The following is a 13,506-nucleotide window of genomic DNA, read 5'->3' as shown; positions in this document are numbered from 1 at the left end:
CAGTTGATTTGACCAAATTAGCAGATCCCATCTAGAACTCTGATTTAAAAAAAAAAAAGCACTTCTGCAGCCTGGATAAGCAAATTTCCTCACATTTGAGACCTTTCAGAACTCTGTACAGAATGTCCCAACAAACAAACCCCACTGATAACCCCATGGATTCAGTGGATGAGGTCTACCTCCATTCAAGAGTGCTCAGGTGGGTCTAAATATAAAACGTCCACCAGTTTCATGCATTCAAGACTAGGTCTCTAGATTTTAGAGATGCTAGAAGCTTCAGGAGGCAGGGCCTGGCTTCAGGAAGTTGGCGATGGGACATATCCATGTGACTGTATCTTGTCTTGTGTCCTTCCTATCTCTCTTGCTTTCCAGCTGCTGTGAAGTGAGCAACCTCTGTGCCATGATGCACTACTTCACCACAGACCCAGAAACACGGAGCACGATGACCATGAACTAAAAATGCTGAAAATGTAAGCCTAAATCAGTTTCTTTCTCTTCTTTAGTTGTTTATGTCAGACTTTCTGTCACAGAACCAAAAATTTGACTAAAACAATCTCAGGCAACCAGACTCCAAGAAAGGTCTTGCAATGTGCCTGGTCTTGGCTACTAGTTAAGCTGTTAGGTTCAAGCTGACTTTGCCTTGAATCTGAGGTTCACAGACATTAGACCTGTATCTAAAGCCATACAATAAGAAAGCCACAGCCTGGGTCCTGAACCTCCTGTCATTCAGGAATATGCAGTTTCCACACCACTCAACTCTAGTTCCCCAAACAAGTAGGAGAAGCCAGCTGAAGCAGATAGAATTATGATCTAAGTACACGAAGAAAAGTCCAACTCCATCCGGCCAGCCACAGACGAGCTACATCAGAGGCTAAACCCAAACTAAGGATTAATACACCCAAGCATCTGTCAAAATAAAGCCTAATACCTTGTAAATCTTGTCTAATTCATCCTTAAAAGTGAGTCTGTAACAATAATACTCACTCTGAGCTCCTCACTAAAATTGAGTACAAAATCCATCCTCAGAAGCCAGTGTGCTCTTTTTTTTTAATAGACAAACAAGTACCTCCCACTATTACATAATTTTGCCATATCAATGATGATGAACTACATGTGTGACCTACCAAAATGTTCTCCAACTTCAGACACCAGGCACACTAAGTGCTACTCCCCCCAACTATGTGTTTATTTTTATCTTTATTGATGATGTGAAATAACATCAAATTTTTGAGCCAGTGACTAGGTTAATAAGACACAAGTAAGCAGGTACCTGGGAGAACAGGCTGTAGGTGGACACTGGTCTGTGACTCGCTGGGTGCTTGAGCCTGGTGCTGTAGCCTGGGTGCCAGTCCCACTCACAGGGAGAGGACAGTAGGGCAGTGCTCCGCACCCTGGAGGAGACAGTACGGTTACTACAGCTTGATGAGATCTGGGGGACACAGTGACATCCGACATATCATAGCTTACCCCATAGTATGGCTTTTAAATGTACACAGACTTACACACTTATTATCCCCTCAAAGAAACCCAACATCCATTGACAATCACTCCCCAGCCCCACAATTCTCTCCCTGCCCTCTGACCCTAGGCAATTACCAATCTCATTTGTTTCTAGAGATTTACCTATTTTTTGTAAGTCATTTCTTTAAAAAATTATTTTTATTTTATGTGTATAAGTTTCTTGTTTGCATGTATGTCTGGGTACCATGTGTATGCAGTACCTTCAGGAGCCAGAAGAGTGTGTTGAAGTTCCTGGAACTAGAATTATGGGCAGTTGTGAGCCACCATGCAAGTGCTAGGAACTAAACCCAGGTCCTCTGCAAGAGCAACAAGTGCTTTTAATTGCTGAGCTGTCTCTCCAGTCTCCTAGGATTATCTATTTTGTGTATTTCATGCGAATGTCTGTTACAATAGTGACAGTTATATGGCAACTTCTCTTTTATTTAACATTCCATATTTGAGGTTCTTCCTTAGCATGTATCAGAACCCACTTAATAAATATATTCATATATACATACATACATGAAGAATTGCCTCTGTTGTTAAAGTGCTCTTGCAGAGGACCCAGGTTTGGTTTCCAATACCCACATAGCAGTTCACAATCCACTGTAACTCCATTTCTGGGGATTTGGAGTTTCTAAAATTATTTACATGCATGTGTGTGCCTGTGCATGAAAGAGCCCTTTGAGGCCAGAAAAGGGTATTGGACCCCCTGGAACTAGAGTTACAGGAGGCTGCAAGGGTCTTTTCATGGGTGCTGGGAACTAAGTGCCAATCCTCTGCAAGAGCAGTGTGCACCCTTTATCTATCTACCAATCATCTATCATTATCATCTATCTATCATGCATCATCTATCTATTTACCTATCTATCATCTATCTATCTATGTATCTATCTATCTATCTGGCTATCTGGCTTTTTATTTTTTAGTTTTTCGAGACAGGTTTTCTCTATGGATTTGGAGGCTGTCCTGGAACTAGCTCTTGTAGACCAGGCTGGTCTCAAACTCACAGAGAGCCGCCTGCCTCTGTTCCCCAAGAGCTGGGATTAAAGGCGTGCGCCACTACCATCTAGCTCTATCTGGCTTTTTGAGACAAGGTTTGGTTTTGGCTTTGGGTTTGGTTTTTCTCTGTGTAGTCCTGGCTTTTTTGGACTTCTCTCTGTAGACCATGTTGGCCTTCAACTCAAGGATCCACCTGCCTCTGCCTCCTGAGTGCTGGGATTAAAGGCGTGCACCAGGCAGTGATGGCGCAGTATGCGCTCATAACCATTGAGCTGACGTCTCCAGCCTTCAATACTCCATTGCTTCTAACAGCCGTGAATGAAATAACATTCCACTGTATGGACATACCACCATCCATTCATCTATTTATCAACTGATAGGCATTGGGCTAGGCCCAGCCTACCTGAGGAAAATCCCCAGGTACAAGAATATCAGAGAATTTACTTTCTGTGTACAAGGGGGAAAACTTAGCAGGTTTTTTTTCCTGCTGAGAAACAGAGAAAACTTCCCGCTTTAACACAGGGTCTCAATATGTAGCCTAGCCTGGTCTCAAACTCAACCCTATTTCTTCCCATCAAGTGCAGGTGTGTCTCCCAGACCTGGAAGGAAAGTTTTAATATAGTAAAATATACACAAAATTTAGTATACTAAAGCGAACAAAGAGAAAGCACAAGAAACAAAAGGGTTTCCTCTACATGGTTTCAGGGAAACTGGCTTATATCCTTGTGCTACTGACCTGACCACTATCATCACGAGACAGGTTTTCTTTTTATCGCTCTGTTAAAGAACATTTAACCCTCCACATTGCTGACCACTACCACAAGGGGGCGAGCTCAAACCTGGGCTGTGCGGGCTCCGCTGAGGCAGTCCCAGGGAATCCTGCCGTGGGAGGAAGAATGTGCCCTCTTGCCACTTCTGGACCCACTTCTTGTGTTTGCGGCACAAAAAAATACCGGCTCTTCCCTCTTAAACCCTCTTCTTCCCACACCGCCAAACCAGAAGTAAGGGACGGTGTCGACTTTATTTGTTCAGGCAAGAGGCGCATTTCCCCTCTCCAAGGATCAGTAGGAAATGTAGGCTAAGGCTAACCCAAGGTCATCTGGACTTCCTACAAAGCAAGCAGAAGATTGAGCCCAGCCCATTCGTAGTTTCTATTATTACTTCCAAAGATAAATAAACGGCAAGCAAATCAAGATGTGCCTGGTTACGCCTTTGGCCTAAATGTGGGATTTTTCTGCAGGTATCAGGTCTAAACAGTTTCTTTTATTGAAGCAGCTTGCTTTTTACTGTAGTTGTTTGTGTGTCTATAACATCTTATTATTACATAGTTTTTTTTTTCCTGGAGTAGGGAGGATAGGGTGCAATCTCATGTAGTCCAGGCTAGTCTCAAATTTATGCTGTAGCTGTTATAATAAATGATTCTCCTGCCTCCACTCCCCCAGCGCTGAGGTTACAGGCACGCAACAGCATGCCCAATTCATGCAGAATGCTCAAGGGAAATTTTCTCTCACAGAAGTACAGCCAACAATCTACCTCCCTGCCACTGAGATCTTGAACAGCTTCTGGGGGAGGAGGAACTGGGATAAAAAGCCATCAAGATAATCCAAATGTTCCAGGTCTCAAGACAGACAGCAAACACAAAAGGAAGTGTGTCTCTGGATGCTGTGTGGCCCATGTGCCAACCCCGCAGCATCATCTGGCCCCTCAGTATCCTCTGTGAGTGTGCTGGAAATGCAGGTTGAAGGACTGCCAAGAGTTCAAGGGGAAAGGAGTAGTGATATATTTTCATTTTGAAAAATAAGAAGAAGAATTTTGGGACTGGGAAGATGGCTCAGTGGTTAAGAGCACTGGCTGCTCTTCCAGAGGATCCAGGTTTAATTCCCAGCACCCACATGCTGCTCATAACCCTCTGTAACTGCAGTTCCATGGAATCTGACAACATCCTCTCCTGGCACTAGGCATGCGTGTGTTATACAGATAGACACAGAGCAAAACACCCATACACATAAAGGAGAGAGAGAGAGAGAGAGAGAGAGAGAGAGAGAGAGAGAGAGAGAGAGAGAGAGAGAGAGAGAGAGAGATGAATTTGATAGGACTCCAGTAAAGCTATAATTGATTAAAAAGAAAACAATAATAAAAATAAATCTTTTTTTTAAAAAAAGGTTGTCAGATGTGATAGTACATGCCTTTATTCCAACACACAGTAGACCAAGGCAGACAGATACCTATGAGTTTGAGGCTAGCCTCAACTACATAGTTAGTTCTTAGACAGTCAGTATACATGGAAGGACCCTGTCTCAAAAACAAAAACCAAAAGCAAACAACAACAACAAAAACCAGTCCGTTCATTATAGCATGACCTCTCCACACTTTACTTTCAGGAGAAAAACAGTGAATGATATAATAATAGTAATGTCTCCAAATTCTATCACAGACCTAAGACTCACCAAAGAAAAAACTGTCTAAAATTTAATTAATTAATTTAAAAAAACTCCTTTTATAGACAGGAAAAAATCTACCTCAACCAAATATCTACAGCACAGTGAGATTGGCATTTGTAGCACAGTCACTGTGTTTCAGAGGGGCTGTCCTGCACATGGTAGGATATGGCCAGCACCAACCTTGAATTCTAATAAATAAATAAATAAATGCCCCCAAGACATTACAAAATGTCCTCTGGGAGAGGAGGGCAAAATTCTCTTCCTCTCCCTACACTAAAAAGCACTGGCTTTCATGACTCTAGGGATTCTCTTAGGGACATGAAAGTATAAATAATCCACCCATTTTTCTATATTTTCTACATCTTCCATAATGAGTATATCATGAAACCAGTATTTTTAATTTTTAAAAAGAAATTCCACGTATGAAAGATGCCTCATACTGGCTGGTGACTACTGCTGTGTAACTCATGCAGCTTAAAAATAAAATTCAGACCCTGAAAATACTGTCTATCCTGCAGGCAGGCACCTTAAACAACAGCTTTTCATTGTGCAAAGAAACAAAAGGAGGACCTTAGAAATGTTTGCACTAAGACCCACGAACCTGGGGAAAAAAAAAAACTACACTAAACTTTCTCCAGTAAGGCAAATCAGTGGGCCGCACAAAGAATAGTGATGGGAAAACTGTTTGAAGCTAAATATCTCTGAAATATAGTCACTCACACACACACACACACACACACACACACACACCATTGAAAATCTAAATAGTAAAAGTGTATCCTTAACATGCCATTACTTCCTCTTCTCAGATGCTCAGAGGAAGAAAGAAAACACATTCTCAATGATGAACTTCACACTGGTATTCCCATGAGAGAGAGAGGCCCTTTTCTCTCTCTGGTCCCCCAAACAGCCAAAACTTGTTTCCATCATTAGGAGAGAAGCTTGGGCCTCCTCTGCTTACCCAGGATGCTGCCAAAGGTTTACGTGCCTCCGGCTCTCAGGTAGAAGCTCTCTTTTGTTAAGTGGGGTAATACCCACCGCTGCTTCCAAAATAGCCATGTATTTCTTGTACTTCATCTTGTCTTTCTCAGTACACGGTCCTGTAAATCTTGGTCACTATTTGGCTAGAACAACTCAATTAACATCCGCTCTATTGGATGCTGCTGTTCCTTTCTTTCCAGCACTCTGTGTCTCCTTAGCTGGATGTGTCCAATCAGAGGGTGTAGGGGCATGCCAGGCCACGGGTGAAAAGAGGTCTTTCAGATCTCACAATGTCAGTATTAGGTAAAGCTAGAGTGCTCTGCATACAGCACTAACAGAAATGATCTGCAGGGATGAGGGTAGCTTTAAACACAGCATCTGATGTACACTCCCCGATTAATCCACACATAAATCTTTGGGGCCACTAATCCTTCACGCACTAATGGTGTAGGAAGTGATTGATCTCGGGACCTGGTAGTAAATGGTCAAAAGCCTACTTGCCTTTGGATGTATTAAAATCAGAAACAGATTTGCTTTTTCTGCAAATCCCTCCGGGAAAGCTGTGCTTTGGCAAATGAGGAAGGCATTCCAGCTGCCATTTAAGAGCAATGCACCTCTGCTGTGAACTAGTTACTTGGGCCATCAGCAAAGTCTAATTAATTACAAACAATTCTGACTGGTTGGTTTTTTTTCTTAATTGAATGACTATTTTTTTATCTTTTGCTTAAAAAAACTAGCATTATTAATTGTATAAAATACTGTGTTTCATACTGTTTCTTTTATGATGATTGTTTTGTTTGAGACAGGGTCTCACTGGGTAACCCAGCTAGCCTCGGACTCACAGTGATTCCCACCTCAGCTTCCTATGGAACGGATTACAGGCCTGTGCACCGCACGTTGCCCTATTCCTTTTTAGTATCTTTTGAAGTATCACAAAGCCCAAGATGAGCTCTGTTAGTATGAAAACATCTGGACTAGAAGACTTAGAATCTGCTCTCCTCCTCCTCCTCCTCCTCCTCCTCCTCCTCCCCCTCCTCCTCCTCCTCCTCCTCCTCCCTTTAAGGACCTTCCTCACTCTCCACTCGCTCACATGGTAAAGTGGACCCCATCCAACCTGGTGGCCCATGGATGTACCCTTGTGGAGCATGGTAGACATGATTCATGCTAGATCATTTCTGAGATGAATGTGACTTTAAAAGAGGAAATACTCAGCGGTTAACAGAACTTACTGCTCTTGCAGAGGACCTGAAACTGGGTCTCAGTACCCACATGGTGGCTCACAACCATCCATAACTCCAGTTCCAGAGTCTTCTTGTAATCTCCATGAGCATCGAGCATATGTGTGGTCCACATACATACAAGTAAGCAAAGGAATCACACATATAAAAGAAAATTAACAAAATAAAATAAAATTTTAAAAAAGAGGAATGCCTTCTTGCATTGGAGTCAGTAACCAAGGCTGGCAGGTTGACAAGACTGTTAGCTGTCCACATGTCCTACCTCATAATGATAGTTCTTCACAAGATGTTGAGAAAAACAGCACCAAAAGGAATGGTATCCTTTGGGCTACTAGATTCAACTATGTCTAAAGCAACTACCATCCCAGGAGATCCTGTTATAGCTAGCAAGCTGACTTTCATGAACTTGAATTTTAGTTGTGTCTTGTCGCTCTGAAAGAGCTGACTCACACACTCCTCCCTCACCAACTTCTTCAAGTTGTGGGTCCCTTCCCTCCATAAAATGTGCTACAGCAACATATAGCAACAACGCTGTCCTTGTCTATGCAAATTACAAGGGAAAGTAAAACTGGAGAAAGAGACATTGCATAGCAATTATGATCAGCACAGATGTCCAGAATGTCCAGGCCTCCTACTCTTGAACTCCACTTCTGTGTTGAGCTCAACAGCCAGTCCTAGAATCAGAGTCAGTCTCTCTCTCTCTCTCTCTCTCTCTCTCTCTCTCGCTCTCTCTCTCTCTCTCTCTCTCCCTCCCTCCCTCCCTCCCTCCCTCCCTCCCTCCCTCCCTCTCTCTCTCTCTCTCTCTCTCCCTCCCTGAATTCCCTGAATGACTTAAATTAGTAGTTTCTCAAGTCCTTTGGGATTATTGCTTCAGTCCTGGACCCTAGTCCATGGGATGATGCTGCCACATTCAAGGAGAGTCTTGCCTCCTTAGTTAAGCCTCTCTGGAAACATCATCACCAACACACCCAAAGGTGTGCCTCCTTCAAACAGTCAAGTTGACAACTGGAATTTATTGCTTCCTTAAAATTTTGAATGTTTATGGATTATTAAATGAAAAGTTCAGCGCCAGATGTGGGATTCCTCCTTATGAATTATTGATCAGGGAGGCCCCAAAAGTCCCTCAAAACAACAAATGCTAGTACCACTTTCTGTTGGTTGCCTACCAAAGCTAGATGGAAAGACCCTGCTGCTTAAGACACACCACATTCTGTTGCCAAGCACAAAGAAATCACGCTAGCACTGACTTTGCTAGCTAGGTTTTATAGAGCTAGAAAGTGATATGCAGGCTGCTGGGGAGGCAGGGTATCAATAGAGTTAGTTACGCAGCAGTGAACTGTCAACACGACAAAACTGACCTGTCAGGCAAGATGTGCCCACTGGTGCAATACTGACATGAAGGTCATGGGAATATCCAACTGCTTCTGACTGATTTGAACCTGCTCCACAGGAGGAAAATCATACCTGCTACTATAAACCTGACCAAAAGCTCCTGAATCAAGAGGTTATAGGCTCTGGGGTTCAAATACATTTACACCTGTAAACTATTGCTTGTCCTGACTCTGGTCAGAGCAGCTTCTTTTTGCTTTAGGTAGAAGTCAAAACAAACACTCATACCTGGTCAAAGAGTTGAGAATAAGCAACTGTTGAGTATTCAGCCTTAAATGGGTCAACTATATCAAACTCCCCACCCCACTAAGTCTCAGGGAATGTTGAAGAATACAGAAAGAATGTTAGAGCCAGAGGGTGGGAAAGAATGCTATCCTCTGGATATGATGTAACTGTTGCACTCATGACTCGTGACAGCTATGATTACCCACACAAGATAAACCAATAGTATCGGTCAACATTTCAGGAGGTAGTACTAACTTGACCCCATAGCTTACAGAGAAAAAGAAGTAAAGGTTGCAGGAGCTTTGTTGGGGTGTCTGAAGGGGATTGAAGCTGGATAGTTAGGGTGCATAGGATCGAGAGACAATGTATATATGCATAAAACTGTCAAAGAATAAATACAAGATAGCCAAAATATGAGTGTTTGTGATTTTATATATTCACAATATTTTCCCTGAGAAATATATAGTTGGTTTTGTTTTGGTTTTTTTGTTTTGTTTTGTTTTTTTCAAGACAGGGTTTGTCTGTGTAGCTCTGGCTGTCCTGGAACTCACTTTTTGTAGACCAGACTAGCTTCAAACTCACAGAGATCTGCATGCCTCTGCCTCCTACGTTCCTAAGTGTTGGGATGAAAGGTATGTGCCACCAAGCTTGGACCATTCTTCCATTTTTAAAATGAGAAGACAGAGGAGATACAAGATATGATTTCTTCTAACAACTACAATAGACCAAAAGCTCATTTCACTTTATCTGATTAAGCAATTAACATCCTCTAACCACAACACAGTGCAGAAAAACAAGGGGTAAGCATTCAGTACTGAAATAGTTCACTTCCAGTGTTCCTGAATGTCACTCCCACTGGCTGTTTTGCAAACAATTAGCACCAGTTAGTCACAAGAATTCTATTGTAGGGTGAACTTGAATTTGGCTGGCTACAGCTGCCACCCCTGAGAAAAAGTTCCATGCAGCCCACATTTAATCACACAGGAAGATGTAATTACACTTGTGCATCAGACTTTGTTCTAACAAATTGTGTTTCTAATGAGTGTGATAAAAAATTACTATGTAACCCTCCCAAATAAGAGGCCTGAGATAACGGGGGGGGGGCCCCGAATCAAGTTGAACTTGTTACCCATGGAAGCTGTTTTAGTATGGTAAAAGTGGTAGGGTGGTTTATAAAAGGCGTGAGTGTCATTTGCTACTGGAATTTTTTATTCCAACATTTAACACAGAACGCTTACAAAAGAATTCTCATCCATGATGACCTCACACAAAATCAAAATTGGGTCTTTCTTTAGGAAAATAATTATACATTAGAAAATAGGATAATGAGTTAACTTTCTCTTATAAATGAGATTATTCAGCTTTCTAATGTATTTATTCATTTATTTTACTATCATCATTATGTGAAGTCCTTTGTAATATGGAAAATAACAGAAGAACACAATCTGAACAAAATGTCCCTTCCATATATGTGACATGTCCTTTAACATTCTGAAGGTTCTTGAGAATTATATATTTATGCAGCAGCTAACTCCCTTAGAGTTCTAGAAGTTCTTTCCCCCCACCCCCACTTTGAGGTAGGTATCTGTGTAGCCCTGGCTGTCCTCAGCTCTGTAGACCAGGCTGGCATCAAACTCAGAGGTCTATCTGCCTCTGCCTCCTCAGTGCTGGGATTAAAGACGTGTGCCACCAGACAGGCTTTGGGTTCTAGAAATTCTTTACACCTATAACCACTGATTTAAAGTAACCCAATGAAAACAAATTTAAAAACCTTCCATGAAGCTCCACTGCTTCAGAATGGCTATCCTACCTGCATAGAAGTTCACTGGATTATAGAGTTTGGGACTAAGCAAGTGTAAGTGGTTAGCCATGTGGTATTTTTATTTGTGAATTCATTACCATAGAGTGTTCTGGTTTCTTTTTTGGTTCTTCTGTTTGTTTGTTTAGTTTAAATTTGTTTAATAGGGTCATACTACATAGTCCAGCCTGACCTAGAAATTCACTACAGAGCCCAGGCTAATTTACAATTCCAGATGATCCTCCTGCCTTAGCTTCACAAGTATTGGGATTACAGGTATTAGGCAGTAGCTATGTAAATTTTAAAATATATCTGATCCCAAATAAACTTGAGGATCAAGATGTTCAAGTTCTCTTTCTAGAAAATTAAAACTGAATGTAGAGGCTGGAGAGATAGCTCAACAATTACAAGCCCTTGCAGCTCCTCTAAAAGGTATGAGTTCACTTTTCAGCACTGACATCTACCTCCAACACCAGTAGATCCAATGCCCTCCTCTGGCCTCCAAGGACACTGTATACATGTGGCCTGCACGCACACAAAGAAGACACAAATATACACTAAATAGAAATGAACTTTTAAAAAATCTGAATATAAACCAAGTGGTGGTGGCACACACTTTTAATCCTAGCACTTGGGAGGCAGAGGCAGGTGGATCTCTATGAATTCAAGGCCAGCCTGGTCTACAGAGTGAGTTCCAGGACAGCCAGGGCTACAACAAGAACAAAACCTGAATATAAAGAATTCACATACCAGTCAGCCAGCCACAGTGGTGCACGCCTGTATCCCCAACAGCTGGGAGGCAGATAGGCCTGCCCAGTTTATCCAGTGAGTGCCAGGCCAGGACTACATGTCATGACCCTTCTCAAAGGGAGAAAAAAAAATCCCAGATCAGCCTGGTATTTCTCTCTCTCTCTCTCTCTCTCTCTCTCTCTCTCTCTCTCTCTCTCTCTCTCTCTCTCTCTCTCTCTCTCCTTTATTTCTTTCATCCTTCCTTCCTTTCTTTTCCGGAGGAAAAGAGTGGACATCCTTCCCCAGTAGGTACTTTAACCATTTCTATGCTTTTAAAGCATAAAAATGGAAATTCCCCCAAAACAGCCTGTTTCTCTGCCCATGGGAGCTGGAAAAAGTCTCAACTCAAAGTAGAAGAGTTAGAGAGGTTTGGTTTTGTTTTGTTTTGTTTAAAAAGGGGGTGGGGCAAACGATGGATTGCCTGGTAAACTCACGGCTCTGTTCAAACAGCCTGCCTTCTCTAGAGGCGGCCTCGGAACACATTCACCCCAGAGACACACCCAGGGGCCTTTTCCTCCTTCCTCCCACTGTCCATCTTTTCTCAGACAAAGTTCTGATTTAAGAAACTTTCCTCTAAGCTTGGTGTGGAGACACCCACCACTATAGAGCCAGTTGCTCAGGCTGAGGCAGGAGGATCACTCTATTGAGCCCAGGACTTGGAAAACCATCTAAGCAAGTGAACTAAAACTCTGTGTAGAAGACATGTGTGTGCTGAAGACCCCGCAGATGGACCGGCCGACTAGCATATGGCGACTGGTGAGACAGAATGTGGCAAGGTCAGAGCCAGAATTATAATAGACAGCTCCTCCCACCTCTGTGTCTGACCTATTATCTCTGTAGCTGCCACAAGAGCTTTATGGAATGTATTGTTAAACCTAGCAGAGCCCTAGCTTCCATCTGCTGAGACCCACCTACATCAGGTCCCCAACATGTCTGGCAAACACATTGGTTTTTTACTTTCTTTTGTTTAGTGACTATAAAAGTCTATGCAACCACTCTTACAGTAGAGGACATTGTTCAGAACAACCCAAATCTATGTTCCCAGGTCTCAGTCACTCATACTGGCTCCAAATAAAATACCCTTTAGTCCCTTTGGAACAAGAACTGTGATGCTGCTGCTGCTGCTGCTGCTGCTGATGATGATGATTACAGCAACTCAAAAAAACAAACCTTCCTAAGCCATGCTTGGTTTATATTTATAATCCCAACACTCAGTGGCTGAGGCAAGATCTCTATGAGCTCTAGGTCAGCCTGGGCTACAAAGGCCCTGGAGGGGGTTGAAAAGAGAGAGAGACAGACAGACAGACAGACAGACAGACAGAGAGAGACACAGAGACAGACAGACAGACAGACAGACAGACAGACAGACAGAGCAGCTGAGAATGTAGCTCAGTTGAGTACTTGCCTAGTGTGCACAAAGCCTGGGTTCGATTCCCCACGTGGCATAAGCTGGTTTTGGACCTACAATCCCAGCACTCAGGAGGTGGGAACAGAAGAAGTTTCAGGTGGTCCCTGGGTACACAGCCTGGATACATGAGACAACGTCCTCAATTTTCATTCTTCAGGGTCCTCTTACTTCTCACCCTCACCTGCAGCCACAACTTCCTCTAACACCATGTTAGGGATCCAGAAAGCCGAAGGCAGAGAAGTCTTTGTGTTTTCAGAGACATGGGAATGTTGATGATGTTGGTGCACACCTTTATCCCAGCACTCAGGAAGCAGAGGTAGGTAGATTCTCCTGGAATCCAAGGCAAGCCTGGTCTATGTAGCAAGTTTCAGGATAGCTAGGACTATATGATGGAGAGACCCTTTCTCAAAAAAAAATTTTTAATAAGTTCTAATTCAGAACACAGATATACTGTGAGGCTGTGAAGCCAGGGCTGGGGGCTAGGGGACAGATGCCTCCTGACTGGGCTATACAGAGCAAGGGCTCAGCAGATGACAGCCTCTGTAACAGACACAGCTTCCCATTGGCTAGCTGTCACTAAACCATCATTTAGTGAACATTTCCATTGTGCCAGACACCAAGATAAATGTTCTAGTTACACTCTCCTGTTTACGTCTCAAAATAGCCTCCAGAAGCAGCTCTAAGTGTCCCATGTCTTTAAAAGGAAAGCAGCGCCGTGCGAATAAATGACTTGAA

General features: G+C 42.8%; 1 protein-coding gene and 1 long non-coding RNA gene across 6 annotated transcripts in view; one reads left to right on the top strand and one right to left on the bottom strand.

Annotated features, from left to right (window-relative positions):
- LOC121140514 overlaps positions 1-13,506 on the top strand; it is a 70,329-nt gene that overhangs the window by 3,805 nt on the left and 53,018 nt on the right. For 3 of the 4 annotated variants that reach the window (XR_005877403.1, XR_005877395.1, XR_005877397.1), the window contains exons 2-3: positions 373-470; positions 5,753-5,944. This is a non-coding gene — a long non-coding RNA (uncharacterized LOC121140514). The remainder of the gene's footprint in view (positions 1-372; positions 471-5,752; positions 5,945-13,506) is intronic. The other variant, XR_005877398.1, reaches the window with a different exon arrangement.
- Positions 1-13,506, bottom strand: part of Tjp2 (tight junction protein 2) — a 121,246-nt gene that overhangs the window by 93,950 nt on the left and 13,790 nt on the right. The window contains exon 2 of one of the 2 annotated variants that reach the window (XM_040746254.1): positions 1,271-1,391. The exons of the other annotated variant lie outside the window; for it this stretch is intronic. The gene's annotated coding sequence lies outside the window, so the exon portion shown is untranslated. The remainder of the gene's footprint in view (positions 1-1,270; positions 1,392-13,506) is intronic. 2 annotated transcript variants of the gene reach the window in all.

The sequence above is a fragment of the Mesocricetus auratus genome, unplaced genomic scaffold (genome assembly GCF_017639785.1).
Source record: "Mesocricetus auratus isolate SY011 unplaced genomic scaffold, BCM_Maur_2.0 Super-Scaffold_4256, whole genome shotgun sequence".
In the NCBI taxonomy this organism is placed as follows: Eukaryota; Metazoa; Chordata; class Mammalia; order Rodentia; family Cricetidae; genus Mesocricetus; species Mesocricetus auratus.
This window is presented reverse-complemented; position numbering and strand designations above follow the sequence as displayed.